We start from the raw sequence: 26,683 nt of genomic DNA, 5'->3' as shown, positions 1-26,683 counted from the left end.
CCAGCAGGATCAGCTTCTCGGAGCAAATTCAAGAATATAAGAGAGGCCTCCCCGTCGGGGAATCGAACCCCGGTCTCCCGCGTGACAGGCGGGGATACTTACCACTATACTAACGAGGATGGCTGTGCCGTCACCTCTGGCATCGCACTCCGAGCAAGTGCACACGCGGTATGTGAATGATCAGATGAACCCCTGTTTGGCCAGGCTCCTTTTTCGTTTGGCACTTTCAGACAAGGGAGGCGAGACTGTGGAAGAAAACTGCAATTTTTGGAGAGCAGAGCAGCCGCCCTAATGATGGCAAAGCTGTCTATAGTGTCTGGGAGCTTTTGTCAAACTTTTGCTCGGCAGACAATAATGGCCTCATTCAGACAGCTGTATTTTCAGGACGGCATACTGACCCTAGCATGACCTAATATCAAGTCTAGTAAGTTAAAGATTTGCCACAGCTACATTGATACATCACCAGAACCGCCGTCAGTGCCTGGCTGCGGAAACAGCACTTCCATCAGCATATGACTACATCAGCATATGAGTTCAACACAAGACCCATCATCAGTACATGAATACAGCACCAGAGACACCATCAGCACATAAACACAGCACCAAGCTTAACACAGAGATCCATTGCAATGGCGCAAAGGTCAACAGCAAAATACGCTGCAACTATACTATCTGCTTGCTACAGGCTTCAAATAACACCACCACACCATAGGGACAACTACTTCTGCAAATCAGTTAGGCATGCAATTCTACACAGAAAGCACTATGAACAAAACACGGAGTAAAAAGAAACAAGCTTCAGCATCGGACCTACCTGGGATGAAACGAGTGCACGGGACCTCTAAAAAGCTGTGCTTGGCCCGTACGGGGATCGAACCCGCGACCTTGGCGTTATTAGCACCACGCTCTAACCAACTGAGCTAACCGGCCATGGTGGGGCGTTTATCCCCTACGCAAAGAACTGGAAATAGGTATGAGCGCAAATAATTCCGTTTGGGGGGGATGGATTTATCACACAATGTAGAGACTTCTGGTGGCAGTAAAGTGACAATCAAACAATAAAATATCAAAAGCCCCTGAATATGAATTTATATTGCCAGCAGGATCAGCTTCTCGGAGCAAAATTCAAGAATATAAGAGAGGCCTCCCCGTCGGGGAATCGAACCCCGGGTCTCCCGCGTGACAGGCGGGGATACTTACCACTATACTAACGAGGATTGGCTGTGCCGTCACCTCTGGCATCGCACTCCGAGAAAGTGCACACGCGGTATGTGAATGATCAGATGAACCCCTGTTGGCCAGGCTCCTTTTTCGTTTTGGCACTTTCAGACAAGGGAGGCGAGACTGTGAAGAAAACTGCAATTTTTGGGAGAGAGAGCAGCCGCCCTAATGATGGCAAAGCTGTCTATAGTGTCTGGGAGCTTTTGTCAAACTTTGCTCGGCAGACCAATAATGGCCTCATTCAGACAGCTGTATTTCAGGACGGCATACTGACCCTAGCATGACCTAATATCAAGTCTAGTAAGTTAAAGATTGCCACAGCTACATTGATACATCACCAGAACCGCCGTCAGTGCCTGGCTGCGGAAACAGCACTTCCATCAGCATATGACTACATCAGCATATGAGTTCAACACAAGACCCATCATCAGTACATGAATACAGCACCAGAGACACCATCAGCACATAAACACAGCACCAAGCTTAACACAGAGATCCATTGCAATGGCGCAAAGGTCAACAGCAAAATACGCTGCAACTATACTATCTGCTTGCTACAGGCTTCAAATAACACCACCACACCCATAGGGACAACTACTTCTGCAAATCAGTTAGGCATGCAATTCTACACAGAAAGCACTATGAACAAAACACGGAGTAAAAAGAAACAAGCTCAGCATCGACCTACCTGGATGAAACGAGTGCACGGGACCTCTAAAAAGCTGTGCTTGGCCCGTACGGGGATCGAACCCGCGACCTTGGCGTTATTAGCACCACGCTCTAACCAACTGAGCTAACCGGCCATGGGTGGGGCGTTTATCCCCTACGCAAAGAACTGGAAATATGGTATGAGCGCAAATAATTCCGTTTTGGGGGGGATGGATTTATCACACAATGTAGAGACTTCTGGTGGCAGTAAAGTGACAATCAAACAATAAAATATCAAAAGCCCCTGAATATGAATTTATTGCCAGCAGGATCAGCTTCTCGGAGCAAATTCAAGAATATAAGAGAGGCCTCCCCGTCGGGGAATCGAACCCCGGTCTCCCGCGTGACAGGCGGGGAATACTTACCACTATACTAACGAGGATTGGCTGTGCCGTCACCTCTGGCATCGCACTCCGAGAAAGTGCACACGCGGTATGTGAATGATCAGATGAACCCCTGTTGGCCAGGCTCCTTTTTCGTTTTGGCACTTTCAGACAAGGGAGGCGAGACTGTGAAGAAAACTGCAATTTTTGGGAGAGAGAGCAGCCGCCCCTAATGGATGGCAAAGCTGTCTATAGTGTCTGGGAGCTTTTGTCAAACTTTTGCTCGGCAGACCAATAATGGCCTCATTCAGACAGCTGTATTTTCAGGACGGCATACTGACCCTAGCATGACCTAATATCAAGTCTAGTAAGTTAAAGATTGCCACAGCTACATTGATACATCACCAGAACCGCCGTCAGTGCCCTGGCTGCGGAAACAGCACTTCCATCAGCATATGACTACATCAGCATATGAGTTCAACACAAGACCCATCATCAGTACATGAATACAGCACCAGAGACACCATCAGCACATAAACACAGCACCAAGCTTAACACAGAGATCCATTGCAATGGCGCAAAGGTCAACAGCAAAATACGCTGCAACTATACTATCTGCTTGCTACAGGCTTCAAATAACACCACCACACCATAGGGACAACTACTTCTGCAAATCAGTTAGGCATGCAATTCTACACAGAAAGCACTATGAACAAAACACGGAGTAAAAAGAAACAAGCTTCAGCATCGACCTACCTGGGATGAAAACGAGTGCACGGGACCTCTAAAAAGCTGTGCTTGGCCCGTACGGGGATCGAACCCGCGACCTTGGCGTTATTAGCACCACGCTCTAACCAACTGAGCTAACCGGCCATGGGTGGGGCCGTTTATCCCCTACGCAAAGAACTGGAAATAGGTATGAGCGCAAATAATTCCGTTTTGGGGGGGATGGATTTATCACACAATGTAGAGACTCCTGGTGGCAGTAAAGTGACAATCAAACAATAAAATATCAAAAGCCCCTGAATATGAATTTATTGCCAGCAGAATCAGCTTCTCGGAGCAAATTCAAGAATATAAGAGAGGCCTCCCCCGTCGGGGAATCGAACCCCGGTCTCCCGCGTGACAGGCGGGGATACTTACCACTATACTAACGAGATTGGCTGTGCCGTCACCTCTGGCATCGCACTCCGAGAAAGTGCACACGCGGTATGTGAATGATCAGATGAACCCCTGTTGGCCAGGCTCCTTTTTCGTTTTGGCACTTTCAGACAAGGGAGGCGAGACTGTGAAGGAAAACTGCAATTTTTGGGAGAGAGAGCAGCCGCCCTAATGATGGCAAAGCTGTCTATAGTGTCTGGAGCTTTTGTCAAACTTTTGCTCGGCAGACCAATAATGGCCTCATTCAGACAGCTGTATTTTCAGGACGGCATACTGACCCTAGCATGACCTAATATCAAGTCTAGTAAGTTAAAGGATTGCCACAGCTACATTGATACATCACCAGAACCGCCGTCAGTGCCTGGCTGCGGAAACAGCACTTCCATCAGCATATGACTACATCAGCATATGAGTTCAACACAAGACCCATCATCAGTAACATGAATACAGCACCAGAGACACCATCAGCACATAAACACAGCACCAAGCTTAACACAGAGATCCATTGCAATGGCGCAAAGGTCAACAGCAAAATACGCTGCAACTATACTATCTGCTTGCTACAGGCTTCAAATAACACCACCACACCATAGGGACAACTACTTCTGCAAATCAGTTAGGCATGCAATTCTACACAGAAAGCACCTATGAACAAAACACGGAGTAAAAAGAAACAAGCTTCAGCATCGACCTACCTGGGATGAAACGAGTGCACGGACCTCTAAAAAGCTGTGCTTGGCCCGTACGGGGATCGAACCCGCGACCCTTGGCGTTATTAGCACCACGCTCTAACCAACTGAGCTAACCGGCCATGGGTGGGGGTTTATCCCTACGCAAAGAACTGGAAATAGGTATGAGCGCAAATAATTCCGTTTTGGGGGGGATGGATTTATCACACAATGTAGAGACTTCTGGTGGCAGTAAAGTGACAATCAAACAATAAAATATCAAAAGCCCCTGAATATGAATTTATTGCAGCAGGATCAGCTTCTCGGAGCAAATTCAAGAATATAAGAGAGGCCTCCCCGTCGGGGAATCGAACCCCGGTCTCCCGCGTGACAGGCGGGGATACTTACCACTATACTAACGAGGATTGGCTGTGCCGTCACCTCTGGCATCGCGCACTCCGAGAAAGTGCAACACGCGGTATGTGAATGATCAGATGAACCCCTGTTGGCCAGGCTCCTTTTTCGTTTGGCACTTTCAGACAAGGGAGGCGAGACTGTGAAGAAAACTGCAATTTTTGGGAGAGAGAGCAGCCGCCCTAATGATGGCAAAGCTGTCTATAGTGTCTGGGAGCTTTTGTCAAACTTTTGCTCGGCAGACCAATAATGGCCTCATCAGACAGCTGTATTTTCAGGACGGCATACTGACCCTAGCATGACCTAATATCAAGTCTAGTAAGTTAAAGATTGCCACAGCTACATTGATACATCACCAGAACCGCCGTCAGTGCCTGGCTGCGGAAACAGCACTTCCATCAGCATATGACTACATCAGCATATGAGTTCAACACAAGACCCATCATCAGTACATGAATACAGCACCAGAGACACCATCAGCACATAAACACAGCACCAAGCTTAACACAGAGATCCATTGCAATGGCGCAAAGGTCAACAGCAAAATACGCTGCAACTATACTATCTGCTTGCTACAGGCTTCAAATAACACCACCACACCATAGGGACAACTACTTCTGCAAATCAGTTAGGCATGCAATTCTACACAGAAAGCACTATGAACAAAACACGGAGTAAAAAGAAACAAGCTTCAGCATCGACCTACCTGGGATGAAACGAGTGCACGGGACCTCTAAAAAGCTGTGCTTGGCCCGTACTGGGATCGAACCCGCGACCTTGGCGTTATTAGCACCACGCTCTAACCAACTGAGCTAACCGGCCATGGGTGGGGCGTTTATCCCCTACGCAAAGAACTGGAAATAGGTATGAGCGCAAATAATTCCGTTTTGGGGGGATGGATTTATCACACAATGTAGAGACTTCTGGTGGCAGTAAAGTGACAATCAAACAATAAAATATCAAAAGCCCCTGAATATGAATTTATTGCCAGCAGGATCAGCTTCTCGGAGCAAATTCAAGAATATAAGAGAGGCCTCCCCGTCGGGGAATCGAACCCCGGTCCTCCCGCGTGACAGGCGGGGATACTTACCACTATACTAACGAGGATTGGCTGTGCCGTCACCTCTGGCATCGCACTCCGAGAAAGTGCACACGCGGTATGTGAATGATCAGATGAACCCCTGTTGGCCAGGCTCCTTTTCGTTTTGGCACTTTCAGACAAGGGAGGCGAGACTGTGAAGAAAACTGCAATTTTTGGAGAGAGAGCAGCCGCCCTAATGATGGCAAAGCTGTCTATAGTGTCTGGGAGCTTTTGTCAAACTTTTGCTCGGCAGACCAATAATGCCTCATTCAGACAGCTGTATTTTCAGGACGGCATACTGACCCTAGCATGACCTAATATCAAGTCTAGTAAGTTAAAGATTGCCACAGCTACATTGATACATCACCAGAACCGCCGTCAGTGCCTGGCTGCGGAAACAGCACTTCCATCAGCATATGACTACATCAGCATATGAGTTCAACACAAGACCCATCATCAGTACATGAATACAGCACCAGAGACACCATCAGCACATAAACACAGCACCAAGCTTAACACAGAGATCCATTGCAATGGCGCAAAGGTCAACAGCAAAATACGCTGCAACTATACTATCTGCTTGCTACAGGCTTCAAATAACACCACCACACCATAGGGACAACTACTTCTGCAAATCAGTTAGGCATGCAATTCTACACAGAAAGCACTATGAACAAAACACGGAGTAAAAAGAAACAAGCTTCAGCATCGACCCTACCTGGGATGAAACGAGTGCACGGGACCTCTAAAAAGCTGTGCTTGGCCCGTACGGGGATCGAACCCGCGACCTTGGCGTTATTAGCACCACGCTCTTAACCAACTGAGCTAACCGGCCCATGGGTGGGGCGTTTATCCCCTACGCAAAGAACTGGAAATAGGTATGAGCGCAAATAATTCCGTTTTGGGGGGGATGGATTTATCACACAATGTAGAGACTTCTGGTGGCAGTAAAGTGACAATCAAACAATAAAATATCAATAGCCCCTGAATATGAATTTATTGCCAGCAGGATCAGCTTCTCGGAGCAAATTCAAGAATATAAGAGAGGCCTCCCCGTCGGGGAATCGAACCCCGGTCTCCCGCGTGACAGGCGGGGATACTTACCACTATACTAACGAGGATTGGCTGTGCCGTCACCTCTGGCATCGCACTCCGAGAAAGTGCACACGCGGTATGTGAATGATCAGATGAACCCCTGTTGGCCAGGCTCCTTTTTCGTTTTGGCACTTTCAGACAAGGGAGGCGAGACTGTGAAGAAAACTGCAATTTTTGGGAGAGAGAGCAGCCGCCCTAATGATGGCAAAGCTGTCTATAGTGTCTGGGAGCTTTTGTCAAACTTTTGCTCGGCAGACCAATAATGGCCTCATTCAGACAGCTGTATTTTCAGGACGGCATACTGACCCTAGCATGACCTAATATCAAGTCTAGTAAGTTAAAGATTGCCACAGCTACATTGATACATCACCAGAACCGCCGTCAGTGCCTGGCTGCGGAAACAGCACTTCCATCAGCATATGACTACATCAGCATATGAGTTCAACACAAGACCCATCATCAGTACATGAATACAGCACCAGAGACACCATCAGCACATAAACACAGCACCAAGCTTAACACAGAGATCCATTGCAATGGCGCAAAGGTCAACAGCAAAATACGCTGCAACTATACTATCTGCTTGCTACAGGCTTCAAATAACACCACCACACCATAGGGACAACTACTTCTGCAAATCAGTTAGGCATGCAATTCTACACAGAAAGCACTATGAACAAAACACGGAGTAAAAAGAAACAAGCTTCAGCATCGACCTACCTGGGATGAAACGAGTGCACGGGACCTCTAAAAAGCTGTGCTTGGCCCGTACGGGGATCGAACCCGCGACCTTGGCGTTATTAGCACCACGCTCTAACCAACTGAGCTAACCGGCCATGGGTGGGGCGTTTATCCCCTACGCAAAGAACTGGAAATAGGTATGAGCGCAAATAATTCCGTTTTGGGGGGGATGGATTTATCACACAATGTAGAGACTTCTGGTGGCAGTAAAGTGACAATCAAACAATAAAATATCAAAAGCCCCTGAATATGAATTTATTGCCAGCAGGATCAGCTTCTCGGAGCAAATTCAAGAATATAAGAGAGGCCTCCCCGTCGGGGAATCGAACCCCGGTCTCCCGCGTGACAGGCGGGGATACTTACCACTATACTAACGAGGATTGGCTGTGCCGTCACCTCTGGCATCGCACTCCGAGAAAGTGCACACGCGGTATGTGAATGATCAGATGAACCCCTGTTGGCCAGGCTCCTTTTTCGTTTTGGCACTTTCAGACAAGGGAGGCGAGACTGTGAAGAAAACTGCAATTTTTGGGAGAGAGAGCAGCCGCCCTAATGATGGCAAAGCTGTCTATAGTGTCTGGGAGCTTTTGTCAAACTTTTGCTCGGCAGACCAATAATGGCCTCATTCAGACAGCTGTATTTTCAGGACGGCATACTGACCCTAGCATGACCTAATATCAAGTCTAGTAAGTTAAAGATTGCCACAGCTACATTGATACATCACCAGAACCGCCGTCAGTGCCTGGCTGCGGAAACAGCACTTCCATCAGCATATGACTACATCAGCATATGAGTTCAACACAAGACCCATCATCAGTACATGAATACAGCACCAGAGACACCATCAGCACATAAACACAGCACCAAGCTTAACACAGAGATCCATTGCAATGGCGCAAAGGTCAACAGCAAAATACGCTGCAACTATACTATCTGCTTGCTACAGGCTTCAAATAACACCACCACACCATAGGGACAACTACTTCTGCAAATCAGTTAGGCATGCAATTCTACACAGAAAGCACTATGAACAAAACACGGAGTAAAAAGAAACAAGCTTCAGCATCGACCTACCTGGGATGAAACGAGTGCACGGGACCTCTAAAAAGCTGTGCTTGGCCCGTACGGGGATCGAACCCGCGACCTTGGCGTTATTAGCACCACGCTCTAACCAACTGAGCTAACCGGCCATGGGTGGGGCGTTTATCCCCTACGCAAAGAACTGGAAATAGGTATGAGCGCAAATAATTCCGTTTTGGGGGGGATGGATTTATCACACAATGTAGAGACTTCTGGTGGCAGTAAAGTGACAATCAAACAATAAAATATCAAAAGCCCCTGAATATGAATTTATTGCCAGCAGGATCAGCTTCTCGGAGCAAATTCAAGAATATAAGAGAGGCCTCCCCGTCGGGGAATCGAACCCCGGTCTCCCGCGTGACAGGCGGGGATACTTACCACTATACTAACGAGGATTGGCTGTGCCGTCACCTCTGGCATCGCACTCCGAGAAAGTGCACACGCGGTATGTGAATGATCAGATGAACCCCTGTTGGCCAGGCTCCTTTTTCGTTTTGGCACTTTCAGACAAGGGAGGCGAGACTGTGAAGAAAACTGCAATTTTTGGGAGAGAGAGCAGCCGCCCTAATGATGGCAAAGCTGTCTATAGTGTCTGGGAGCTTTTGTCAAACTTTTGCTCGGCAGACCAATAATGGCCTCATTCAGACAGCTGTATTTTCAGGACGGCATACTGACCCTAGCATGACCTAATATCAAGTCTAGTAAGTTAAAGATTGCCACAGCTACATTGATACATCACCAGAACCGCCGTCAGTGCCTGGCTGCGGAAACAGCACTTCCATCAGCATATGACTACATCAGCATATGAGTTCAACACAAGACCCATCATCAGTACATGAATACAGCACCAGAGACACCATCAGCACATAAACACAGCACCAAGCTTAACACAGAGATCCATTGCAATGGCGCAAAGGTCAACAGCAAAATACGCTGCAACTATACTATCTGCTTGCTACAGGCTTCAAATAACACCACCACACCATAGGGACAACTACTTCTGCAAATCAGTTAGGCATGCAATTCTACACAGAAAGCACTATGAACAAAACACGGAGTAAAAAGAAACAAGCTTCAGCATCGACCTACCTGGGATGAAACGAGTGCACGGGACCTCTAAAAAGCTGTGCTTGGCCCGTACGGGGATCGAACCCGCGACCTTGGCGTTATTAGCACCACGCTCTAACCAACTGAGCTAACCGGCCATGGGTGGGGCGTTTATCCCCTACGCAAAGAACTGGAAATAGGTATGAGCGCAAATAATTCCGTTTTGGGGGGGATGGATTTATCACACAATGTAGAGACTTCTGGTGGCAGTAAAGTGACAATCAAACAATAAAATATCAATAGCCCCTGAATATGAATTTATTGCCAGCAGGATCAGCTTCTCGGAGCAAATTCAAGAATATAAGAGAGGCCTCCCCGTCGGGGAATCGAACCCCGGTCTCCCGCGTGACAGGCGGGGATACTTACCACTATACTAACGAGGATTGGCTGTGCCGTCACCTCTGGCATCGCACTCCGAGAAAGTGCACACGCGGTATGTGAATGATCAGATGAACCCCTGTTGGCCAGGCTCCTTTTTCGTTTTGGCACTTTCAGACAAGGGAGGCGAGACTGTGAAGAAAACTGCAATTTTTGGGAGAGAGAGCAGCCGCCCTAATGATGGCAAAGCTGTCTATAGTGTCTGGGAGCTTTTGTCAAACTTTTGCTCGGCAGACCAATAATGGCCTCATTCAGACAGCTGTATTTTCAGGACGGCATACTGACCCTAGCATGACCTAATATCAAGTCTAGTAAGTTAAAGATTGCCACAGCTACATTGATACATCACCAGAACCGCCGTCAGTGCCTGGCTGCGGAAACAGCACTTCCATCAGCATATGACTACATCAGCATATGAGTTCAACACAAGACCCATCATCAGTACATGAATACAGCACCAGAGACACCATCAGCACATAAACACAGCACCAAGCTTAACACAGAGATCCATTGCAATGGCGCAAAGGTCAACAGCAAAATACGCTGCAACTATACTATCTGCTTGCTACAGGCTTCAAATAACACCACCACACCATAGGGACAACTACTTCTGCAAATCAGTTAGGCATGCAATTCTACACAGAAAGCACTATGAACAAAACACGGAGTAAAAAGAAACAAGCTTCAGCATCGACCTACCTGGGATGAAACGAGTGCACGGGACCTCTAAAAAGCTGTGCTTGGCCCGTACGGGGATCGAACCCGCGACCTTGGCGTTATTAGCACCACGCTCTAACCAACTGAGCTAACCGGCCATGGGTGGGGCGTTTATCCCCTACGCAAAGAACTGGAAATAGGTATGAGCGCAAATAATTCCGTTTTGGGGGGGATGGATTTATCACACAATGTAGAGACTTCTGGTGGCAGTAAAGTGACAATCAAACAATAAAATATCAAAAGCCCCTGAATATGAATTTATTGCCAGCAGGATCAGCTTCTCGGAGCAAATTCAAGAATATAAGAGAGGCCTCCCCGTCGGGGAATCGAACCCCGGTCTCCCGCGTGACAGGCGGGGATACTTACCACTATACTAACGAGGATTGGCTGTGCCGTCACCTCTGGCATCGCACTCCGAGAAAGTGCACACGCGGTATGTGAATGATCAGATGAACCCCTGTTGGCCAGGCTCCTTTTTCGTTTTGGCACTTTCAGACAAGGGAGGCGAGACTGTGAAGAAAACTGCAATTTTTGGGAGAGAGAGCAGCCGCCCTAATGATGGCAAAGCTGTCTATAGTGTCTGGGAGCTTTTGTCAAACTTTTGCTCGGCAGACCAATAATGGCCTCATTCAGACAGCTGTATTTTCAGGACGGCATACTGACCCTAGCATGACCTAATATCAAGTCTAGTAAGTTAAAGATTGCCACAGCTACATTGATACATCACCAGAACCGCCGTCAGTGCCTGGCTGCGGAAACAGCACTTCCATCAGCATATGACTACATCAGCATATGAGTTCAACACAAGACCCATCATCAGTACATGAATACAGCACCAGAGACACCATCAGCACATAAACACAGCACCAAGCTTAACACAGAGATCCATTGCAATGGCGCAAAGGTCAACAGCAAAATACGCTGCAACTATACTATCTGCTTGCTACAGGCTTCAAATAACACCACCACACCATAGGGACAACTACTTCTGCAAATCAGTTAGGCATGCAATTCTACACAGAAAGCACTATGAACAAAACACGGAGTAAAAAGAAACAAGCTTCAGCATCGACCTACCTGGGATGAAACGAGTGCACGGGACCTCTAAAAAGCTGTGCTTGGCCCGTACGGGGATCGAACCCGCGACCTTGGCGTTATTAGCACCACGCTCTAACCAACTGAGCTAACCGGCCATGGGTGGGGCGTTTATCCCCTACGCAAAGAACTGGAAATAGGTATGAGCGCAAATAATTCCGTTTTGGGGGGGATGGATTTATCACACAATGTAGAGACTTCTGGTGGCAGTAAAGTGACAATCAAACAATAAAATATCAATAGCCCCTGAATATGAATTTATTGCCAGCAGGATCAGCTTCTCGGAGCAAATTCAAGAATATAAGAGAGGCCTCCCCGTCGGGGAATCGAACCCCGGTCTCCCGCGTGACAGGCGGGGATACTTACCACTATACTAACGAGGATTGGCTGTGCCGTCACCTCTGGCATCGCACTCCGAGAAAGTGCACACGCGGTATGTGAATGATCAGATGAACCCCTGTTGGCCAGGCTCCTTTTTCGTTTTGGCACTTTCAGACAAGGGAGGCGAGACTGTGAAGAAAACTGCAATTTTTGGGAGAGAGAGCAGCCGCCCTAATGATGGCAAAGCTGTCTATAGTGTCTGGGAGCTTTTGTCAAACTTTTGCTCGGCAGACCAATAATGGCCTCATTCAGACAGCTGTATTTTCAGGACGGCATACTGACCCTAGCATGACCTAATATCAAGTCTAGTAAGTTAAAGATTGCCACAGCTACATTGATACATCACCAGAACCGCCGTCAGTGCCTGGCTGCGGAAACAGCACTTCCATCAGCATATGACTACATCAGCATATGAGTTCAACACAAGACCCATCATCAGTACATGAATACAGCACCAGAGACACCATCAGCACATAAACACAGCACCAAGCTTAACACAGAGATCCATTGCAATGGCGCAAAGGTCAACAGCAAAATACGCTGCAACTATACTATCTGCTTGCTACAGGCTTCAAATAACACCACCACACCATAGGGACAACTACTTCTGCAAATCAGTTAGGCATGCAATTCTACACAGAAAGCACTATGAACAAAACACGGAGTAAAAAGAAACAAGCTTCAGCATCGACCTACCTGGGATGAAACGAGTGCACGGGACCTCTAAAAAGCTGTGCTTGGCCCGTACGGGGATCGAACCCGCGACCTTGGCGTTATTAGCACCACGCTCTAACCAACTGAGCTAACCGGCCATGGGTGGGGCGTTTATCCCCTACGCAAAGAACTGGAAATAGGTATGAGCGCAAATAATTCCGTTTTGGGGGGGATGGATTTATCACACAATGTAGAGACTTCTGGTGGCAGTAAAGTGACAATCAAACAATAAAATATCAAAAGCCCCTGAATATGAATTTATTGCCAGCAGGATCAGCTTCTCGGAGCAAATTCAAGAATATAAGAGAGGCCTCCCCGTCGGGGAATCGAACCCCGGTCTCCCGCGTGACAGGCGGGGATACTTACCACTATACTAACGAGGATTGGCTGTGCCGTCACCTCTGGCATCGCACTCCGAGAAAGTGCACACGCGGTATGTGAATGATCAGATGAACCCCTGTTGGCCAGGCTCCTTTTTCGTTTTGGCACTTTCAGACAAGGGAGGCGAGACTGTGAAGAAAACTGCAATTTTTGGGAGAGAGAGCAGCCGCCCTAATGATGGCAAAGCTGTCTATAGTGTCTGGGAGCTTTTGTCAAACTTTTGCTCGGCAGACCAATAATGGCCTCATTCAGACAGCTGTATTTTCAGGACGGCATACTGACCCTAGCATGACCTAATATCAAGTCTAGTAAGTTAAAGATTGCCACAGCTACATTGATACATCACCAGAACCGCCGTCAGTGCCTGGCTGCGGAAACAGCACTTCCATCAGCATATGACTACATCAGCATATGAGTTCAACACAAGACCCATCATCAGTACATGAATACAGCACCAGAGACACCATCAGCACATAAACACAGCACCAAGCTTAACACAGAGATCCATTGCAATGGCGCAAAGGTCAACAGCAAAATACGCTGCAACTATACTATCTGCTTGCTACAGGCTTCAAATAACACCACCACACCATAGGGACAACTACTTCTGCAAATCAGTTAGGCATGCAATTCTACACAGAAAGCACTATGAACAAAACACGGAGTAAAAAGAAACAAGCTTCAGCATCGACCTACCTGGGATGAAACGAGTGCACGGGACCTCTAAAAAGCTGTGCTTGGCCCGTACGGGGATCGAACCCGCGACCTTGGCGTTATTAGCACCACGCTCTAACCAACTGAGCTAACCGGCCATGGGTGGGGCGTTTATCCCCTACGCAAAGAACTGGAAATAGGTATGAGCGCAAATAATTCCGTTTTGGGGGGGATGGATTTATCACACAATGTAGAGACTTCTGGTGGCAGTAAAGTGACAATCAAACAATAAAATATCAAAAGCCCCTGAATATGAATTTATTGCCAGCAGGATCAGCTTCTCGGAGCAAATTCAAGAATATAAGAGAGGCCTCCCCGTCGGGGAATCGAACCCCGGTCTCCCGCGTGACAGGCGGGGATACTTACCACTATACTAACGAGGATTGGCTGTGCCGTCACCTCTGGCATCGCACTCCGAGAAAGTGCACACGCGGTATGTGAATGATCAGATGAACCCCTGTTGGCCAGGCTCCTTTTTCGTTTTGGCACTTTCAGACAAGGGAGGCGAGACTGTGAAGAAAACTGCAATTTTTGGGAGAGAGAGCAGCCGCCCTAATGATGGCAAAGCTGTCTATAGTGTCTGGGAGCTTTTGTCAAACTTTTGCTCGGCAGACCAATAATGGCCTCATTCAGACAGCTGTATTTTCAGGACGGCATACTGACCCTAGCATGACCTAATATCAAGTCTAGTAAGTTAAAGATTGCCACAGCTACATTGATACATCACCAGAACCGCCGTCAGTGCCTGGCTGCGGAAACAGCACTTCCATCAGCATATGACTACATCAGCATATGAGTTCAACACAAGACCCATCATCAGTACATGAATACAGCACCAGAGACACCATCAGCACATAAACACAGCACCAAGCTTAACACAGAGATCCATTGCAATGGCGCAAAGGTCAACAGCAAAATACGCTGCAACTATACTATCTGCTTGCTACAGGCTTCAAATAACACCACCACACCATAGGGACAACTACTTCTGCAAATCAGTTAGGCATGCAATTCTACACAGAAAGCACTATGAACAAAACACGGAGTAAAAAGAAACAAGCTTCAGCATCGACCTACCTGGGATGAAACGAGTGCACGGGACCTCTAAAAAGCTGTGCTTGGCCCGTACGGGGATCGAACCCGCGACCTTGGCGTTATTAGCACCACGCTCTAACCAACTGAGCTAACCGGCCATGGGTGGGGCGTTTATCCCCTACGCAAAGAACTGGAAATAGGTATGAGCGCAAATAATTCCGTTTTGGGGGGGATGGATTTATCACACAATGTAGAGACTTCTGGTGGCAGTAAAGTGACAATCAAACAATAAAATATCAATAGCCCCTGAATATGAATTTATTGCCAGCAGGATCAGCTTCTCGGAGCAAATTCAAGAATATAAGAGAGGCCTCCCCGTCGGGGAATCGAACCCCGGTCTCCCGCGTGACAGGCGGGGATACTTACCACTATACTAACGAGGATTGGCTGTGCCGTCACCTCTGGCATCGCACTCCGAGAAAGTGCACACGCGGTATGTGAATGATCAGATGAACCCCTGTTGGCCAGGCTCCTTTTTCGTTTTGGCACTTTCAGACAAGGGAGGCGAGACTGTGAAGAAAACTGCAATTTTTGGGAGAGAGAGCAGCCGCCCTAATGATGGCAAAGCTGTCTATAGTGTCTGGGAGCTTTTGTCAAACTTTTGCTCGGCAGACCAATAATGGCCTCATTCAGACAGCTGTATTTTCAGGACGGCATACTGACCCTAGCATGACCTAATATCAAGTCTAGTAAGTTAAAGATTGCCACAGCTACATTGATACATCACCAGAACCGCCGTCAGTGCCTGGCTGCGGAAACAGCACTTCCATCAGCATATGACTACATCAGCATATGAGTTCAACACAAGACCCATCATCAGTACATGAATACAGCACCAGAGACACCATCAGCACATAAACACAGCACCAAGCTTAACACAGAGATCCATTGCAATGGCGCAAAGGTCAACAGCAAAATACGCTGCAACTATACTATCTGCTTGCTACAGGCTTCAAATAACACCACCACACCATAGGGACAACTACTTCTGCAAATCAGTTAGGCATGCAATTCTACACAGAAAGCACTATGAACAAAACACGGAGTAAAAAGAAACAAGCTTCAGCATCGACCTACCTGGGATGAAACGAGTGCACGGGACCTCTAAAAAGCTGTGCTTGGCCCGTACGGGGATCGAACCCGCGACCTTGGCGTTATTAGCACCACGCTCTAACCAACTGAGCTAACCGGCCATGGGTGGGGCGTTTATCCCCTACGCAAAGAACTGGAAATAGGTATGAGCGCAAATAATTCCGTTTTGGGGGGGATGGATTTATCACACAATGTAGAGACTTCTGGTGGCAGTAAAGTGACAATCAAACAATAAAATATCAAAAGCCCCTGAATATGAATTTATTGCCAGCAGGATCAGCTTCTCGGAGCAAATTCAAGAATATAAGAGAGGCCTCCCCGTCGGGGAATCGAACCCCGGTCTCCCGCGTGACAGGCGGGGATACTTACCACTATACTAACGAGGATTGGCTGTGCCGTCACCTCTGGCATCGCACTCCGAGAAAGTGCACACGCGGTATGTGAATGATCAGATGAACCCCTGTTGGCCAGGCTCCTTTTTCGTTTTGGCACTTTCAGACAAGGGAGGCGAGACTGTGAAGAAAACTGCAATTTTTGGGAGAGAGAGCAGCCGCCCTAATGATGGCAAAGCTGTCTATAGTGTCTGGGAGCTTTTGTCAAACTTTTGCTCGGCAGACCAATAATGGCCTCATTCAGACAGCTGTATTTTCAGGACGGCATACTGACCCTAGCATGACCTAATATCAAGTCTAGTAAGTTAAAGATTGCCACAGCTACATTGATACATCACCAGAACCGCCGTCAGTGCCTGGCTGCGGAAACAGCACTTCCATCAGCATATGACTACATCAGCATATGAGTTCAACACAAGACCCATCATCAGTACATGAATACAGCACCAGAGACACCATCAGCACATAAACACAGCACCAAGCTTAACACAGAGATCCATTGCAATGGCGCAAAGGTCAACAGCAAAATACGCTGCAACTATACTATCTGCTTGCTACAGGCTTCAAATAACACCACCACACCATAGGGACAACTACTTCTGCAAATCAGTTAGGCATGCAATTCTACACAGAAAGCACTATGAACAAAACACGGAGTAAAAAGAAACAAGCTTCAGCATCGACCTACCTGGGATGAAACGAGTGCACGGGACCTCTAAAAAGCTGTGCTTGGCCCGTACGGGGATCGAACCCGCGACCTTGGCGTTATTAGCACCACGCTCTAACCAACTGAGCTAACCGGCCATGGGTGGGGCGTTTATCCCCTACGCAAAGAACTGGAAATAGGTATGAGCGCAAATAATTCCGTTTTGGGGGGGATGGATTTATCACACAATGTAGAGACTTCTGGTGGCAGTAAAGTGACAATCAAACAATAAAATATCAAAAGCCCCTGAATATGAATTTATTGCCAGCAGGATCAGCTTCTCGGAGCAAATTCAAGAATATAAGAGAGGCCTCCCCGTCGGGGAATCGAACCCCGGTCTCCCGCGTGACAGGCGGGGATACTTACCACTATACTAACGAGGATTGGCTGTGCCGTCACCTCTGGCATCGCACTCCGAGAAAGTGCACACGCGGTATGTGAATGATCAGATGAACCCCTGTTGGCCAGGCTCCTTTTTCGTTTTGGCACTTTCAGACAAGGGAGGCGAGACTGTGAAGAAAACTGCAATTTTTGGGAGAGAGAGCAGCCGCCCTAATGATGGCAAAGCTGTCTATAGTGTCTGGGAGCTTTTGTCAAACTTTTGCTCGGCAGACCAATAATGGCCTCATTCAGACAGCTGTATTTTCAGGACGGCATACTGACCCTAGCATGACCTAATATCAAGTCTAGTAAGTTAAAGATTGCCACAGCTACATTGATACATCACCAGAACCGCCGTCAGTGCCTGGCTGCGGAAACAGCACTTCCATCAGCATATGACTACATCAGCATATGAGTTCAACACAAGACCCATCATCAGTACATGAATACAGCACCAGAGACACCATCAGCACATAAACACAGCACCAAGCTTAACACAGAGATCCATTGCAATGGCGCAAAGGTCAACAGCAAAATACGCTGCAACTATACTATCTGCTTGCTACAGGCTTCAAATAACACCACCACACCATAGGGACAACTACTTCTGCAAATCAGTTAGGCATGCAATTCTACACAGAAAGCACTATGAACAAAACACGGAGTAAAAAGAAACAAGCTTCAGCATCGACCTACCTGGGATGAAACGAGTGCACGGGACCTCTAAAAAGCTGTGCTTGGCCCGTACGGGGATCGAACCCGCGACCTTGGCGTTATTAGCACCACGCTCTAACCAACTGAGCTAACCGGCCATGGGTGGGGCGTTTATCCCCTACGCAAAGAACTGGAAATAGGTATGAGCGCAAATAATTCCGTTTTGGGGGGGATGGATTTATCACACAATGTAGAGACTTCTGGTGGCAGTAAAGTGACAATCAAACAATAAAATATCAATAGCCCCTGAATATGAATTTATTGCCAGCAGGATCAGCTTCTCGGAGCAAATTCAAGAATATAAGAGAGGCCTCCCCGTCGGGGAATCGAACCCCGGTCTCCCGCATGACAGGCGGGGATACTTACCACTATACTAACGAGGATTGGCTGTGCCGTCACCTCTGGCATCGCACTCCGAGAAAGTGCACACGCGGTATGTGAATGATCAGATGAACCCCTGTTGGCCAGGCTCCTTTTTCGTTTTGGCACTTTCAGACAAGGGAGGCGAGACTGTGAAGAAAACTGCAATTTTTGGGAGAGAGAGCAGCCGCCCTAATGATGGCAAAGCTGTCTATAGTGTCTGGGAGCTTTTGTCAAACTTTTGCTCGGCAGACCAATAATGGCCTCATTCAGACAGCTGTATTTTCAGGACGGCATACTGACCCTAGCATGACCTAATATCAAGTCTAGTAAGTTAAAGATTGCCACAGCTACATTGATACATCACCAGAACCGCCGTCAGTGCCTGGCTGCGGAAACAGCACTTCCATCAGCATATGACTACATCAGCATATGAGTTCAACACAAGACCCATCATCAGTACATGAATACAGCACCAGAGACACCATCAGCACATAAACACAGCACCAAGCTTAACACAGAGATCCATTGCAATGGCGCAAAGGTCAACAGCAAAATACGCTGCAACTATACTATCTGCTTGCTACAGGCTTCAAATAACACCACCACACCATAGGGACAACTACTTCTGCAAATCAGTTAGGCATGCAATTCTACACAGAAAGCACTATGAACAAAACACGGAGTAAAAAGAAACAAGCTTCAGCATCGACCTACCTGGGATGAAACGAGTGCACGGGACCTCTAAAAAGCTGTGCTTGGCCCGTACGGGGATCGAACCCGCGACCTTGGCGTTATTAGCACCACGCTCTAACCAACTGAGCTAACCGGCCATGGGTGGGGCGTTTATCCCCTACGCAAAGAACTGGAAATAGGTATGAGCGCAAATAATTCCGTTTTGGGGGGGATGGATTTATCACACAATGTAGAGACTTCTGGTGGCAGTAAAGTGACAATCAAACAATAAAATATCAAAAGCCCCTGAATATGAATTTATTGCCAGCAGGATCAGCTTCTCGGAGCAAATTCAAGAATATAAGAGAGGCCTCCCCGTCGGGGAATCGAACCCCGGTCTCCCGCGTGACAGGCGGGGATACTTACCACTATACTAACGAGGATTGGCTGTGCCGTCACCTCTGGCATCGCACTCCGAGAAAGTGCACACGCGGTATGTGAATGATCAGATGAACCCCTGTTGGCCAGGCTCCTTTTTCGTTTTGGCACTTTCAGACAAGGGAGGCGAGACTGTGAAGAAAACTGCAATTTTTGGGAGAGAGAGCAGCCGCCCTAATGATGGCAAAGCTGTCTATAGTGTCTGGGAGCTTTTGTCAAACTTTTGCTCGGCAGACCAATAATGGCCTCATTCAGACAGCTGTATTTTCAGGACGGCATACTGACCCTAGCATGACCTAATATCAAGTCTAGTAAGTTAAAGATTGCCACAGCTACATTGATACATCACCAGAACCGCCGTCAGTGCCTGGCTGCGGAAACAGCACTTCCATCAGCATATGACTACATCAGCATATGAGTTCAACACAAGACCCATCATCAGTACATGAATACAGCACCAGAGACACCATCAGCACATAAACACAGCACCAAGCTTAACACAGAGATCCATTGCAATGGCGCAAAGGTCAACAGCAAAATACGCTGCAACTATACTATCTGCTTGCTACAGGCTTCAAATAACACCACCACACCATAGGGACAACTACTTCTGCAAATCAGTTAGGCATGCAATTCTACACAGAAAGCACTATGAACAAAACACGGAGTAAAAAGAAACAAGCTTCAGCATCGACCTACCTGGGATGAAACGAGTGCACGGGACCTCTAAAAAGCTGTGCTTGGCCCGTACGGGGATCGAACCCGCGACCTTGGCGTTATTAGCACCACGCTCTAACCAACTGAGCTAACCGGCCATGGGTGGGGCGTTTATCCCCTACGCAAAGAACTGGAAATAGGTATGAGCGCAAATAATTCCGTTTTGGGGGGGATGGATTTATCACACAATGTAGAGACTTCTGGTGGCAGTAAAGTGACAATCAAACAATAAAATATCAAAAGCCCCTGAATATGAATTTATTGCCAGCAGGATCAGCTTCTCGGAGCAAATTCAAGAATATAAGAGAGGCCTCCCCGTCGGGGAATCGAACCCCGGTCTCCCGCGTGACAGGCGGGGATACTTACCACTATACTAACGAGGATTGGCTGTGCCGTCACCTCTGGCATCGCACTCCGAGAAAGTGCACACGCGGTATGTGAATGATCAGATGAACCCCTGTTGGCCAGGCTCCTTTTTCGTTTTGGCACTTTCAGACAAGGGAGGCGAGACTGTGAAGAAAACTGCAATTTTTGGGAGAGAGAGCAGCCGCCCTAATGATGGCAAAGCTGTCTATAGTGTCTGGGAGCTTTTGTCAAACTTTTGCTCGGCAGACCAATAATGGCCTCATTCAGACAGCTGTATTTTCAGGACGGCATACTGACCCTAGCATGACCTAATATCAAGTCTAGTAAGTTAAAGATTGCCACAGCTACATTGATACATCACCAGAACCGCCGTCAGTGCCTGGCTGCGGAAACAGCACTTCCATCAGCATATGACTACATCAGCATATGAGTTCAACACAAGACCCATCATCAGTACATGAATACAGCACCAGAGACACCATCAGCACATAAACACAGCACCAAGCTTAACACAGAGATCCATTGCAATGGCGCAAAGGTCAACAGCAAAATACGCTGCAACTATACTATCTGCTTGCTACAGGCTTCAAATAACACCACCACACCATAGGGACAACTACTTCTGCAAATCAGTTAGGCATGCAATTCTACACAGAAAGCACTATGAACAAAACACGGAGTAAAAAGAAACAAGCTTCAGCATCGACCTACCTGGGATGAAACGAGTGCACGGGACCTCTAAAAAGCTGTGCTTGGCCCGTACGGGGATCGAACCCGCGACCTTGGCGTTATTAGCACCACGCTCTAACCAACTGAGCTAACCGGCCATGGGTGGGGCGTTTATCCCCTACGCAAAGAACTGGAAATAGGTATGAGCGCAAATAATTCCGTTTTGGGGGGGATGGATTTATCACACAATGTAGAGACTTCTGGTGGCAGTAAAGTGACAATCAAACAATAAAATATCAATAGCCCCTGAATATGAATTTATTGCCAGCAGGATCAGCTTCTCGGAGCAAATTCAAGAATATAAGAGAGGCCTCCCCGTCGGGGAATCGAACCCCGGTCTCCCGCGTGACAGGCGGGGATACTTACCACTATACTAACGAGGATTGGCTGTGCCGTCACCTCTGGCATCGCACTCCGAGAAAGTGCACACGCGGTATGTGAATGATCAGATGAACCCCTGTTGGCCAGGCTCCTTTTTCGTTTTGGCACTTTCAGACAAGGGAGGCGAGACTGTGAAGAAAACTGCAATTTTTGGGAGAGAGAGCAGCCGCCCTAATGATGGCAAAGCTGTCTATAGTGTCTGGGAGCTTTTGTCAAACTTTTGCTCGGCAGACCAATAATGGCCTCATTCAGACAGCTGTATTTTCAGGACGGCATACTGACCCTAGCATGACCTAATATCAAGTCTAGTAAGTTAAAGATTGCCACAGCTACATTGATACATCACCAGAACCGCCGTCAGTGCCTGGCTGCGGAAACAGCACTTCCATCAGCATATGACTACATCAGCATATGAGTTCAACACAAGACCCATCATCAGTACATGAATACAGCACCAGAGACACCATCAGCACATAAACACAGCACCAAGCTTAACACAGAGATCCATTGCAATGGCGCAAAGGTCAACAGCAAAATACGCTGCAACTATACTATCTGCTTGCTACAGGCTTCAAATAACACCACCACACCATAGGGACAACTACTTCTGCAAATCAGTTAGGCATGCAATTCTACACAGAAAGCACTATGAACAAAACACGGAGTAAAAAGAAACAAGCTTCAGCATCGACCTACCTGGGATGAAACGAGTGCACGGGACCTCTAAAAAGCTGTGCTTGGCCCGTACGGGGATCGAACCCGCGACCTTGGCGTTATTAGCACCACGCTCTAACCAACTGAGCTAACCGGCCATGGGTGGGGCGTTTATCCCCTACGCAAAGAACTGGAAATAGGTATGAGCGCAAATAATTCCGTTTTGGGGGGGATGGATTTATCACACAATGTAGAGACTTCTGGTGGCAGTAAAGTGACAATCAAACAATAAAATATCAAAAGCCCCTGAATATGAATTTATTGCCAGCAGGATCAGCTTCTCGGAGCAAATTCAAGAATATAAGAGAGGCCTCCCCGTCGGGGAATCGAACCCCGGTCTCCCGCGTGACAGGCGGGGATACTTACCACTATACTAACGAGGATTGGCTGTGCCGTCACCTCTGGCATCGCACTCCGAGAAAGTGCACACGCGGTATGTGAATGATCAGATGAACCCCTGTTGGCCAGGCTCCTTTTTCGTTTTGGCACTTTCAGACAAGGGAGGCGAGACTGTGAAGAAAACTGCAATTTTTGGGAGAGAGAGCAGCCGCCCTAATGATGGCAAAGCTGTCTATAGTGTCTGGGAGCTTTTGTCAAACTTTTGCTCGGCAGACCAATAATGGCCTCATTCAGACAGCTGTATTTTCAGGACGGCATACTGACCCTAGCATGACCTAATATCAAGTCTAGTAAGTTAAAGATTGCCACAGCTACATTGATACATCACCAGAACCGCCGTCAGTGCCTGGCTGCGGAAACAGCACTTCCATCAGCATATGACTACATCAGCATATGAGTTCAACACAAGACCCATCATCAGTACATGAATACAGCACCAGAGACACCATCAGCACATAAACACAGCACCAAGCTTAACACAGAGATCCATTGCAATGGCGCAAAGGTCAACAGCAAAATACGCTGCAACTATACTATCTGCTTGCTACAGGCTTCAAATAACACCACCACACCATAGGGACAACTACTTCTGCAAATCAGTTAGGCATGCAATTCTACACAGAAAGCACTATGAACAAAACACGGAGTAAAAAGAAACAAGCTTCAGCATCGACCTACCTGGGATGAAACGAGTGCACGGGACCTCTAAAAAGCTGTGCTTGGCCCGTACGGGGATCGAACCCGCGACCTTGGCGTTATTAGCACCACGCTCTAACCAACTGAGCTAACCGGCCATGGGTGGGGCGTTTATCCCCTACGCAAAGAACTGGAAATAGGTATGAGCGCAAATAATTCCGTTTTGGGGGGGATGGATTTATCACACAATGTAGAGACTTCTGGTGGCAGTAAAGTGACAATCAAACAATAAAATATCAAAAGCCCCTGAATATGAATTTATTGCCAGCAGGATCAGCTTCTCGGAGCAAATTCAAGAATATAAGAGAGGCCTCCCCGTCGGGGAATCGAACCCCGGTCTCCCGCGTGACAGGCGGGGATACTTACCACTATACTAACGAGGATTGGCTGTGCCGTCACCTCTGGCATCGCACTCCGAGAAAGTGCACACGCGGTATGTGAATGATCAGATGAACCCCTGTTGGCCAGGCTCCTTTTTCGTTTTGGCACTTTCAGACAAGGGAGGCGAGACTGTGAAGAAAACTGCAATTTTTGGGAGAGAGAGCAGCCGCCCTAATGATGGCAAAGCTGTCTATAGTGTCTGGGAGCTTTTGTCAAACTTTTGCTCGGCAGACCAATAATGGCCTCATTCAGACAGCTGTATTTTCAGGACGGCATACTGACCCTAGCATGACCTAATATCAAGTCTAGTAAGTTAAAGATTGCCACAGCTACATTGATACATCACCAGAACCGCCGTCAGTGCCTGGCTGCGGAAACAGCACTTCCATCAGCATATGACTACATCAGCATATGAGTTCAACACAAGACCCATCATCAGTACATGAATACAGCACCAGAGACACCATCAGCACATAAACACAGCACCAAGCTTAACACAGAGATCCATTGCAATGGCGCAAAGGTCAACAGCAAAATACGCTGCAACTATACTATCTGCTTGCTACAGGCTTCAAATAACACCACCACACCATAGGGACAACTACTTCTGCAAATCAGTTAGGCATGCAATTCTACACAGAAAGCACTATGAACAAAACACGGAGTAAAAAGAAACAAGCTTCAGCATCGACCTACCTGGGATGAAACGAGTGCACGGGACCTCTAAAAAGCTGTGCTTGGCCCGTACGGGGATCGAACCCGCGACCTTGGCGTTATTAGCACCACGCTCTAACCAACTGAGCTAACCGGCCATGGGTGGGGCGTTTATCCCCTACGCAAAGAACTGGAAATAGGTATGAGCGCAAATAATTCCGTTTTGGGGGGGATGGATTTATCACACAATGTAGAGACTCCTGGTGGCAGTAAAGTGACAATCAAACAATAAAATATCAAAAGCCCCTGAATATGAATTTATTGCCAGCAGGATCAGCTTCTCGGAGCAAATTCAAGAATATAAGAGAGGCCTCCCCGTCGGGGAATCGAACCCCGGTCTCCCGCGTGACAGGCGGGGATACTTACCACTATACTAACGAGGATTGGCTGTGCCGTCACCTCTGGCATCGCACTCCGAGAAAGTGCACACGCGGTATGTGAATGATCAGATGAACCCCTGTTGGCCAGGCTCCTTTTTCGTTTTGGCACTTTCAGACAAGGGAGGCGAGACTGTGAAGAAAACTGCAATTTTTGGGAGAGAGAGCAGCCGCCCTAATGATGGCAAAGCTGTCTATAGTGTCTGGGAGCTTTTGTCAAACTTTTGCTCGGCAGACCAATAATGGCCTCATTCAGACAGCTGTATTTTCAGGACGGCATACTGACCCTAGCATGACCTAATATCAAGTCTAGTAAGTTAAAGATTGCCACAGCTACATTGATACATCACCAGAACCGCCGTCAGTGCCTGGCTGCGGAAACAGCACTTCCATCAGCATATGACTACATCAGCATATGAGTTCAACACAAGACCCATCATCAGTACATGAATACAGCACCAGAGACACCATCAGCACATAAACACAGCACCAAGCTTAACACAGAGATCCATTGCAATGGCGCAAAGGTCAACAGCAAAATACGCTGCAACTATACTATCTGCTTGCTACAGGCTTCAAATAACACCACCACACCATAGGGACAACTACTTCTGCAAATCAGTTAGGCATGCAATTCTACACAGAAAGCACTATGAACAAAACACGGAGTAAAAAGAAACAAGCTTCAGCATCGACCTACCTGGGATGAAACGAGTGCACGGGACCTCTAAAAAGCTGTGCTTGGCCCGTACGGGGATCGAACCCGCGACCTTGGCGTTATTAGCACCACGCTCTAACCAACTGAGCTAACCGGCCATGGGTGGGGCGTTTATCCCCTACGCAAAGAACTGGAAATAGGTATGAGCGCAAATAATTCCGTTTTGGGGGGGATGGATTTATCACACAATGTAGAGACTTCTGGTGGCAGTAAAGTGACAATCAAACAATAAAATATCAATAGCCCCTGAATATGAATTTATTGCCAGCAGGATCAGCTTCTCGGAGCAAATTCAAGAATATAAGAGAGGCCTCCCCGTCGGGGAATCGAACCCCGGTCTCCCGCGTGACAGGCGGGGATACTTACCACTATACTAACGAGGATTGGCTGTGCCGTCACCTCTGGCATCGCACTCCGAGAAAGTGCACACGCGGTATGTGAATGATCAGATGAACCCCTGTTGGCCAGGCTCCTTTTTCGTTTTGGCACTTTCAGACAAGGGAGGCGAGACTGTGAAGAAAACTGCAATTTTTGGGAGAGAGAGCAGCCGCCCTAATGATGGCAAAGCTGTCTATAGTGTCTGGGAGCTTTTGTCAAACTTTTGCTCGGCAGACCAATAATGGCCTCATTCAGACAGCTGTATTTTCAGGACGGCATAC

At 47.6% G+C, this 26,683-nt stretch overlaps 42 non-coding genes across 42 annotated transcripts; all 42 read right to left on the bottom strand.

The window, feature by feature from the left end:
* Window positions 1-47: 47 nt before the first annotated feature.
* Window positions 48-119, bottom strand: TRNAD-GUC (transfer RNA aspartic acid (anticodon GUC)). The gene has a single exon. It is a non-coding gene; the product is annotated as a tRNA-Asp (tRNA).
* A 737-nt stretch (window positions 120-856) lies between these two features.
* TRNAI-AAU (transfer RNA isoleucine (anticodon AAU)) lies at window positions 857-930 on the bottom strand. Its single transcript has one exon. It is a non-coding gene; the product is annotated as a tRNA-Ile (tRNA).
* A 1,020-nt stretch (window positions 931-1,950) lies between these two features.
* On the bottom strand, window positions 1,951-2,024 carry TRNAI-AAU (transfer RNA isoleucine (anticodon AAU)). The gene has a single exon. It is a non-coding gene; the product is annotated as a tRNA-Ile (tRNA).
* Window positions 2,025-3,051: 1,027 nt separating this feature from the next.
* On the bottom strand, window positions 3,052-3,125 carry TRNAI-AAU (transfer RNA isoleucine (anticodon AAU)). Its single transcript has one exon. It is a non-coding gene; the product is annotated as a tRNA-Ile (tRNA).
* Window positions 3,126-4,434: 1,309 nt separating this feature from the next.
* Window positions 4,435-4,506, bottom strand: TRNAD-GUC (transfer RNA aspartic acid (anticodon GUC)). The gene has a single exon. It is a non-coding gene; the product is annotated as a tRNA-Asp (tRNA).
* A 1,023-nt stretch (window positions 4,507-5,529) lies between these two features.
* Window positions 5,530-5,602, bottom strand: TRNAD-GUC (transfer RNA aspartic acid (anticodon GUC)). Its single transcript has one exon. It is a non-coding gene; the product is annotated as a tRNA-Asp (tRNA).
* A 1,023-nt stretch (window positions 5,603-6,625) lies between these two features.
* TRNAD-GUC (transfer RNA aspartic acid (anticodon GUC)) lies at window positions 6,626-6,697 on the bottom strand. The gene has a single exon. It is a non-coding gene; the product is annotated as a tRNA-Asp (tRNA).
* Window positions 6,698-7,433: 736 nt separating this feature from the next.
* Window positions 7,434-7,507, bottom strand: TRNAI-AAU (transfer RNA isoleucine (anticodon AAU)). The gene has a single exon. It is a non-coding gene; the product is annotated as a tRNA-Ile (tRNA).
* Window positions 7,508-7,720: 213 nt separating this feature from the next.
* TRNAD-GUC (transfer RNA aspartic acid (anticodon GUC)) lies at window positions 7,721-7,792 on the bottom strand. Its single transcript has one exon. It is a non-coding gene; the product is annotated as a tRNA-Asp (tRNA).
* Window positions 7,793-8,528: 736 nt separating this feature from the next.
* On the bottom strand, window positions 8,529-8,602 carry TRNAI-AAU (transfer RNA isoleucine (anticodon AAU)). The gene has a single exon. It is a non-coding gene; the product is annotated as a tRNA-Ile (tRNA).
* Window positions 8,603-8,815: 213 nt separating this feature from the next.
* On the bottom strand, window positions 8,816-8,887 carry TRNAD-GUC (transfer RNA aspartic acid (anticodon GUC)). The gene has a single exon. It is a non-coding gene; the product is annotated as a tRNA-Asp (tRNA).
* Window positions 8,888-9,623: 736 nt separating this feature from the next.
* On the bottom strand, window positions 9,624-9,697 carry TRNAI-AAU (transfer RNA isoleucine (anticodon AAU)). The gene has a single exon. It is a non-coding gene; the product is annotated as a tRNA-Ile (tRNA).
* Window positions 9,698-9,910: 213 nt separating this feature from the next.
* On the bottom strand, window positions 9,911-9,982 carry TRNAD-GUC (transfer RNA aspartic acid (anticodon GUC)). Its single transcript has one exon. It is a non-coding gene; the product is annotated as a tRNA-Asp (tRNA).
* A 736-nt stretch (window positions 9,983-10,718) lies between these two features.
* On the bottom strand, window positions 10,719-10,792 carry TRNAI-AAU (transfer RNA isoleucine (anticodon AAU)). Its single transcript has one exon. It is a non-coding gene; the product is annotated as a tRNA-Ile (tRNA).
* Window positions 10,793-11,005: 213 nt separating this feature from the next.
* Window positions 11,006-11,077, bottom strand: TRNAD-GUC (transfer RNA aspartic acid (anticodon GUC)). Its single transcript has one exon. It is a non-coding gene; the product is annotated as a tRNA-Asp (tRNA).
* A 736-nt stretch (window positions 11,078-11,813) lies between these two features.
* On the bottom strand, window positions 11,814-11,887 carry TRNAI-AAU (transfer RNA isoleucine (anticodon AAU)). Its single transcript has one exon. It is a non-coding gene; the product is annotated as a tRNA-Ile (tRNA).
* A 213-nt stretch (window positions 11,888-12,100) lies between these two features.
* TRNAD-GUC (transfer RNA aspartic acid (anticodon GUC)) lies at window positions 12,101-12,172 on the bottom strand. Its single transcript has one exon. It is a non-coding gene; the product is annotated as a tRNA-Asp (tRNA).
* A 736-nt stretch (window positions 12,173-12,908) lies between these two features.
* TRNAI-AAU (transfer RNA isoleucine (anticodon AAU)) lies at window positions 12,909-12,982 on the bottom strand. The gene has a single exon. It is a non-coding gene; the product is annotated as a tRNA-Ile (tRNA).
* A 213-nt stretch (window positions 12,983-13,195) lies between these two features.
* Window positions 13,196-13,267, bottom strand: TRNAD-GUC (transfer RNA aspartic acid (anticodon GUC)). The gene has a single exon. It is a non-coding gene; the product is annotated as a tRNA-Asp (tRNA).
* A 736-nt stretch (window positions 13,268-14,003) lies between these two features.
* Window positions 14,004-14,077, bottom strand: TRNAI-AAU (transfer RNA isoleucine (anticodon AAU)). The gene has a single exon. It is a non-coding gene; the product is annotated as a tRNA-Ile (tRNA).
* Window positions 14,078-14,290: 213 nt separating this feature from the next.
* TRNAD-GUC (transfer RNA aspartic acid (anticodon GUC)) lies at window positions 14,291-14,362 on the bottom strand. The gene has a single exon. It is a non-coding gene; the product is annotated as a tRNA-Asp (tRNA).
* Window positions 14,363-15,098: 736 nt separating this feature from the next.
* Window positions 15,099-15,172, bottom strand: TRNAI-AAU (transfer RNA isoleucine (anticodon AAU)). Its single transcript has one exon. It is a non-coding gene; the product is annotated as a tRNA-Ile (tRNA).
* A 213-nt stretch (window positions 15,173-15,385) lies between these two features.
* TRNAD-GUC (transfer RNA aspartic acid (anticodon GUC)) lies at window positions 15,386-15,457 on the bottom strand. The gene has a single exon. It is a non-coding gene; the product is annotated as a tRNA-Asp (tRNA).
* Window positions 15,458-16,193: 736 nt separating this feature from the next.
* TRNAI-AAU (transfer RNA isoleucine (anticodon AAU)) lies at window positions 16,194-16,267 on the bottom strand. The gene has a single exon. It is a non-coding gene; the product is annotated as a tRNA-Ile (tRNA).
* Window positions 16,268-16,480: 213 nt separating this feature from the next.
* On the bottom strand, window positions 16,481-16,552 carry TRNAD-GUC (transfer RNA aspartic acid (anticodon GUC)). The gene has a single exon. It is a non-coding gene; the product is annotated as a tRNA-Asp (tRNA).
* Window positions 16,553-17,288: 736 nt separating this feature from the next.
* TRNAI-AAU (transfer RNA isoleucine (anticodon AAU)) lies at window positions 17,289-17,362 on the bottom strand. The gene has a single exon. It is a non-coding gene; the product is annotated as a tRNA-Ile (tRNA).
* Window positions 17,363-17,575: 213 nt separating this feature from the next.
* TRNAD-GUC (transfer RNA aspartic acid (anticodon GUC)) lies at window positions 17,576-17,647 on the bottom strand. Its single transcript has one exon. It is a non-coding gene; the product is annotated as a tRNA-Asp (tRNA).
* Window positions 17,648-18,383: 736 nt separating this feature from the next.
* On the bottom strand, window positions 18,384-18,457 carry TRNAI-AAU (transfer RNA isoleucine (anticodon AAU)). Its single transcript has one exon. It is a non-coding gene; the product is annotated as a tRNA-Ile (tRNA).
* A 1,021-nt stretch (window positions 18,458-19,478) lies between these two features.
* On the bottom strand, window positions 19,479-19,552 carry TRNAI-AAU (transfer RNA isoleucine (anticodon AAU)). Its single transcript has one exon. It is a non-coding gene; the product is annotated as a tRNA-Ile (tRNA).
* A 213-nt stretch (window positions 19,553-19,765) lies between these two features.
* Window positions 19,766-19,837, bottom strand: TRNAD-GUC (transfer RNA aspartic acid (anticodon GUC)). Its single transcript has one exon. It is a non-coding gene; the product is annotated as a tRNA-Asp (tRNA).
* A 736-nt stretch (window positions 19,838-20,573) lies between these two features.
* Window positions 20,574-20,647, bottom strand: TRNAI-AAU (transfer RNA isoleucine (anticodon AAU)). The gene has a single exon. It is a non-coding gene; the product is annotated as a tRNA-Ile (tRNA).
* Window positions 20,648-20,860: 213 nt separating this feature from the next.
* TRNAD-GUC (transfer RNA aspartic acid (anticodon GUC)) lies at window positions 20,861-20,932 on the bottom strand. Its single transcript has one exon. It is a non-coding gene; the product is annotated as a tRNA-Asp (tRNA).
* A 736-nt stretch (window positions 20,933-21,668) lies between these two features.
* Window positions 21,669-21,742, bottom strand: TRNAI-AAU (transfer RNA isoleucine (anticodon AAU)). Its single transcript has one exon. It is a non-coding gene; the product is annotated as a tRNA-Ile (tRNA).
* Window positions 21,743-21,955: 213 nt separating this feature from the next.
* On the bottom strand, window positions 21,956-22,027 carry TRNAD-GUC (transfer RNA aspartic acid (anticodon GUC)). The gene has a single exon. It is a non-coding gene; the product is annotated as a tRNA-Asp (tRNA).
* Window positions 22,028-22,763: 736 nt separating this feature from the next.
* On the bottom strand, window positions 22,764-22,837 carry TRNAI-AAU (transfer RNA isoleucine (anticodon AAU)). Its single transcript has one exon. It is a non-coding gene; the product is annotated as a tRNA-Ile (tRNA).
* A 213-nt stretch (window positions 22,838-23,050) lies between these two features.
* Window positions 23,051-23,122, bottom strand: TRNAD-GUC (transfer RNA aspartic acid (anticodon GUC)). The gene has a single exon. It is a non-coding gene; the product is annotated as a tRNA-Asp (tRNA).
* A 736-nt stretch (window positions 23,123-23,858) lies between these two features.
* Window positions 23,859-23,932, bottom strand: TRNAI-AAU (transfer RNA isoleucine (anticodon AAU)). The gene has a single exon. It is a non-coding gene; the product is annotated as a tRNA-Ile (tRNA).
* Window positions 23,933-24,145: 213 nt separating this feature from the next.
* On the bottom strand, window positions 24,146-24,217 carry TRNAD-GUC (transfer RNA aspartic acid (anticodon GUC)). The gene has a single exon. It is a non-coding gene; the product is annotated as a tRNA-Asp (tRNA).
* A 736-nt stretch (window positions 24,218-24,953) lies between these two features.
* TRNAI-AAU (transfer RNA isoleucine (anticodon AAU)) lies at window positions 24,954-25,027 on the bottom strand. Its single transcript has one exon. It is a non-coding gene; the product is annotated as a tRNA-Ile (tRNA).
* Window positions 25,028-25,240: 213 nt separating this feature from the next.
* On the bottom strand, window positions 25,241-25,312 carry TRNAD-GUC (transfer RNA aspartic acid (anticodon GUC)). The gene has a single exon. It is a non-coding gene; the product is annotated as a tRNA-Asp (tRNA).
* Window positions 25,313-26,048: 736 nt separating this feature from the next.
* Window positions 26,049-26,122, bottom strand: TRNAI-AAU (transfer RNA isoleucine (anticodon AAU)). Its single transcript has one exon. It is a non-coding gene; the product is annotated as a tRNA-Ile (tRNA).
* Window positions 26,123-26,335: 213 nt separating this feature from the next.
* On the bottom strand, window positions 26,336-26,407 carry TRNAD-GUC (transfer RNA aspartic acid (anticodon GUC)). The gene has a single exon. It is a non-coding gene; the product is annotated as a tRNA-Asp (tRNA).
* Window positions 26,408-26,683: the final 276 nt, after the last annotated feature.

The sequence above is a fragment of the Ranitomeya imitator genome, unplaced genomic scaffold (assembly GCF_032444005.1).
Source record: "Ranitomeya imitator isolate aRanImi1 unplaced genomic scaffold, aRanImi1.pri SCAFFOLD_1126, whole genome shotgun sequence".
Lineage (NCBI taxonomy): Eukaryota > Metazoa > Chordata > Amphibia > Anura > Dendrobatidae > Ranitomeya > Ranitomeya imitator.
This window is presented reverse-complemented; position numbering and strand designations above follow the sequence as displayed.